The sequence below is a fragment of the Cynoglossus semilaevis genome, chromosome 10, assembly GCF_000523025.1.
Source record: "Cynoglossus semilaevis isolate Cse_v1.0 chromosome 10, Cse_v1.0, whole genome shotgun sequence".
In the NCBI taxonomy this organism is placed as follows: Eukaryota; Metazoa; Chordata; class Actinopteri; order Pleuronectiformes; family Cynoglossidae; genus Cynoglossus; species Cynoglossus semilaevis.
In genome coordinates, this window is record NC_024316.1 from 5588863 (window position 1) to 5594158 (window position 5296).

General features: G+C 40.2%; 1 protein-coding gene and 1 long non-coding RNA gene across 3 annotated transcripts in view; one reads left to right on the forward strand and one right to left on the reverse strand.

Moving 5' to 3' along the window:
- Window positions 1–5296, reverse strand: part of snphb (syntaphilin b) — a 1167912-nt gene that overhangs the window by 660125 nt on the left and 502491 nt on the right. The window lies entirely within an intron of this gene.
- Window positions 89–5296, forward strand: part of LOC112487614 (uncharacterized) — a 29819-nt gene continuing 24611 nt past the window's right edge. Inside the window, exon 1 of the long non-coding RNA XR_003050876.1 lies at window positions 89–4629. This is a non-coding gene — a long non-coding RNA (uncharacterized LOC112487614). The remainder of the gene's footprint in view (window positions 4630–5296) is intronic.

A 5296-nucleotide genomic window follows, 5' to 3' on the forward strand; every position in this document is an offset into this window, starting at 1 on the left:
AAAAATACTGATGTTTCCAACTGTAATGACAGTCTTTATTGTCTTTTTTCACCCAGGCTGTCTTGACTTTCTGTACCTTGTTGCAGGGTACCTTGCCTTGTTGATTTGTGTTTTCATGTTTAAAAACAACAGTAGGCTTGGGAGTAGATTTTGTTTTTACTGTGTACGTTTTGAATCCACTTTTATCAGGTGTACCAACATCCCTGGGAACGTTGGTTCAAGAGTCGCTGCCTTTGAAAATCAAATGTGACATCAAGAATTCACCTTATAGTTCAGCTCTGACTCGTTTCATCAACCTGAACTTCCACCTTTACCTGTTTTGCTCCTGGTCCTCCCTGCAGGAGGCCTCTTGACCTTTCCTCTTACTGGCTGTCGAGTTGTCTCCAGACTTTCATCTCTTCGTGTCTCAGCAGGATGGATGAATAGATATTAGAGCGAGCTGACAGCGGAGAGCAGAACCTTGCTGGACAAACTCGTCATCTTAGATTCCTCTTAACAACTTTTTCTCATGCCTCTATTCTCCTATGTCACCGCTGTCATCCTTGAATTTCCCCTGACCTCTCATACACTCCCTTCCTCTCCCCGATGTCTCTGTCTCACCCGTGCGTCCCCCATCTTCTCCACTTGTATCAGTGTCTCCACAGCTTGGCTGCAGGCAGTGCTCAGGGTTTTGGACGCAGCCCACAGCTTGAGGAGTCACTGGGTCCTAAGTAGAGCTAAGCCCAGCTTCTCTTCTGGTCTGGGGAAGGTTTACCAAAAGTATCAGCTGATTATCGGTGAAGCCAAGGGCTTGGCCTAGGACACGTGCAGAGGCCCAGGGATGATGGAGCTGGCTGAAATCTGATCTGGGTCGATTTTAGAGTCAAGCTGGAATAAAGTGTTGGATCCAAAGTATACAGTGACTTAGCTTCGATCACTGTGGAGTTCACCAGCCAGTGTCAGGTCAAGTATCTGAGAAGAATATGTTAAGACACAAGCAAACATTGTTGCTTTAGATCAAAAATGAATCAAATAGAGTTAGGAGAGGCTTAGTGTTTCTGAGGAATCCTGCTCAGTTTTAAATCTGAACTTTTACTGCAAAATCGTTCCCATGAATCATACTTTTATTAAGATGTAACAAAACATTAATATAAAAATGGGAAAACAATCACACTTTATAAATGATTGCTATGTTAATATTTAATGAACTGCAATTCAATTATAAGAATACATAAAAAATATGAAATTAGTAACTTAAGATTTCAAATTACTACAAAAACAACATCAATTTGAAAATGAAATCAGTTCAATGATGAACTGAAGGAGCTTTTAATTATAGTTTCGAAAAAGTTGGGATGGATACACATGGATACACAGAATTTTAATAATGTCAGTCTTATTTATGAGAAATTTTCTTTCCTTTTCCTGCTTCTGTTTTTTTTCCTGTCAAGTATCAAACTTTCTATGAAATGTTGACTATTACTATGACCAGGTCCATTAGACCGAGATTAATGAGTAACTTTGTGATTGCACAGGTCTAAAGAGAATTTCTTTGGTTGGATCTGTACAGTGAGGTGAATATTATTTTGTATATGAAATGAGACAAAAGTCATTTTGGAGTGAACTCAGTCCTATGCAGAACTCTCTATCAGCTCTGTGCACTAAATGTTTTTCTCTACACAAATTGGTGGTCAGTTGTTTTCCAATTTCTGCAGGAAAAAGTAAAAACTAAACTTTTGCTCAGTATCTCAGTATAAAATGTCCAGTTCCAGTAAACTTTTTATGTCGCCTCTGCCCCATGGTTCACAATACATATATATACAGTATATGTTCAAATAATAACACTCAATGTGATTTTTTAAAAAACCTTAAACTTTTTAGTTTTGTAATAAAACTATAATATCTACTATAGAGTGTGACATAAGCAGCAGAGTAGTACAGAACAACACAGAAGTGCAACAGACAAGGTCACATCACTGGACGTGTGCCTCGGATTGATTAACAGACACAACAGCACATCTGAGCAGCCCTAACACACTCACAGACTGTGGTCTATCTGCATAAATAAGGAGTGACAGGAGAAACAGTGTTTGGTACTTAGCAGACAGGTGTATGTGTCAGGAGCTCTAGGTTAAAACAGCAGGTCTGACAGACACGCTGGAAACCACACGGACTGATCCTGGGACAGGTGGATGTTCCTACAGTACACGGTGATAAAAGTGCAGATAGACAAGCACGGGGGGAACAGGCCGCCGTGACAGTACCAGGGTGAGTATGCAGAGCACGCGTGCGCTTAAGAAGTAAATGACATATACTGTCATTTGGATGGGGCTTTGCAGAGTTGGAGGCAATTAGAGCGGTTAGCCAGGCATGAAGAGGTAACATTTAGATAGTTATGTGTCAGGGAAAAAAGCATTTTGTTACCCTAGATAAGAAAGTGTGGAAAAGAAACCTCTGAGTTTTCAAATTATTCCTACATATGCAAGAATGTCAATGCCATCAAGTTTCCATGTGGAATCAAACCTGCAGTCATAGTAAGACCTGCTATGGTGAATGATTTGAAGATATGGTTTTAAAGACAGGGGAGACAGCTAGTCGCAAATATCAGCTTGAAGGTCAGGTCTGAAATTGTAAGAAGAAGAGTCCTGCAAACCAGATCTTCTGGCAGCTGTTAATCATGGAGTCTTTGTAGGTTCTCAGTCATCAAGGTAATTTGATCCTACAAAGTTTAGAAGTAGATTACTGGACTGACTCTGTTTCTTGAAGATGTTTCACATTTGATCTAAGAAACGTTGTCAGTTCTAACTGCCTGCTGGGAAATGTTGGTGTATAGTTCTTTATGTGCACTCACACTGGGGTCACTTTGCCCCCTAATGTATAGATTGTATCAACGCCTCGACCCACTGATGGGATGTTGGGCTCAGCTTGGTCAAGGTGTGAAGGAGGTTGTGGGAGTCATGTGTGTTGGTCACAGCTGAGACACAGAGTCTGTCTGTGTTTTTGTTTATGAGGGTGGAGTTTTTGTCTATTTAGACATTCAGCCACTTTGAGGTTTTACACCATGATTTTCCAAAAGTCTGTTGGGACTGGAGAGGCCTCTTAGTTCAGAGATGAAACAAGAAACAAAGTAAGCCCTGTTGAAATTGTTTCCCCAAAAACAGGTTAATGCATAATCTTTGTCATCCTTGAAATTCTTGAGTTCCATGTTCCATGTTCCAGCTCTTCAGATCCCAGCACTAGAACTGAAACCATGTTCAATCATTACAATTGTGAACTCTCAGGCAGAGAAAGCTGCTGTAAAGAAGCAGAGTCTCAGTTGAGAGGTTAAAAAAAACATAATTTGACCATTCACATACAGTTACATACTTCTAATCCTTTAGGAAAAGAAGAAGATATGGATGACGGACAACACTTTGGTTGCCGTCACTGTTCTGTGTTTCAGATCTGGCTTCTCATCTGAGCAGAAAGGTCCAACTGTTGCTGTTTGACTCTGAAATCGCGTAGTCCTGCCTGAGGTAATGACTGTAGTTTCTGATTCTTCCTGTCTTTTTATCTGAAACAAGCATGGCCAGAGGCAGTGTCTGTTCTGGTTGTGTCTGTCCATTTATCCCTGTTCCTGTGAGCGCTTTATTTTCAGAAATTCTACAGGGAATTACCTTCATATCCGACACACTTGGACTACATGATGAAATAATCAAAATACAGTCCTCAGTGGTCAAGGTCAGTGAAAGAAACTTTGATTGTCGCTCCACTCATCACTTTGATTATGGCACAATCATCTGATAAAGAAGTATCAGAGTTGATTTTCCAAGGTTTTGTGGGTTTCCATTGCTGTGATTTAACAACCTGTACATTTTTTTTTCTGTAATCTGCATGACGTTCAGTCACATAAACAATTTTGCGATTTGGATCAAATTATAGGAGAAAAGAAAAAAATGTGCAGGGTTTTAACAACTTGTACAAAAGGGAGAAGCTGCTGAACAGTCTTAGGTCACGGTTGTCGTCACTTGCTCTTCATGACACACCAAACATGTTTAATAGGAGACAGAGCTTGACTGCAGGAAGACCAGTCAACGTCTCTGGAAGAATCATTGTAGTGATAATTGCGCCTCGAATTTTCACTTTTAAAAACTACCATGGCAAAGTTCTTCTTTTTGTTTAATTGATTTTAATTGGTGTTTTACTATGTCCTACTTAATTTTGCCGTATTTTGCTTACACTGCAATGACATAGGTAGTTATTGTGTTTTATTTTGAAGGTCTGCGGATGTACTGATAGGGTTTAAGGTTTTAGGTTGAACTTGATTGATCCCACATTGGGGGAATTATTGAAACAACGTGTCGTTTCCGGTCTGGTGCAATCTGATCTGTCTGACTTGCTACGTGTACAGTGCTCTGTAATACATCGAGCCGCAATTAGGACGCAGCCGGTGGAGTATCGCCCATTAATTATAATGGTAGCTTAATGCAACGGTTACCGCGATGCAGCTGTATCGCACCACTGACGCAAATAATGGGGGTGTATGCCGGCCCTTCCAGGGGAACTGTATTGGTGTGACCCCCAGTGGAAGTGAGTTTGACACCACGTGCCAATCCAGCGACCTGGTAGATCTGTCACGAGCTTCCACCACAACCAGCTGGGCGTCTGTTGGTGAGTGTGGCATTATTTTTCTTCTACTGCAATTCAGCGTCTCATTGATTTCATGTGTGGCTTATTAGAGTGCATCAACAGTGGAACAAGATTTACTGTTAGCTTTCTGTTCCGTTGTGTTACCTGTAGTTTAATCAAACACCTGAAGACACGCTTTAGCACTGAATGCTGTGAAGTGAGGTTTACTTTTTAGTTGAGACTTATTTACCACCATTTTCGTGTTTTGTTTTTTGATCCATCGAGATAATGCTTCTTTGTTTAAGTGATGCACTTTCTGCTCAGCTGGTTGTGTGGACTATGCAGAAATACTGTATATTATCCAATTTCAAGTTATTTTGCTTGGTTTTCTCAAAATATTGTCCAAGGTAATGAAATTGTCAGTTAAAGGACTTTTGGTCAAATTAAAATTTCTGTTTGGTTTAATAAAAGCCTTTGGTTATTGAGGAAAAAAAGTAAACCTGGCTGTTGTTTCCTACTTGGTGAGTAAAGCAGTATTGTTGACAGTAATTGGTGTCATTAATCGGTACCAGTGAGTACATAAATGGTAATACTCCTTTGAAATTCAATGTGTGATAGTGGGATAATCAGAATATATCAAGTAGACCTGTCAGTTTCTACTTTGGTGCCCTCCATACTTAACACTAGTACAACTTAACCAGCTAATACA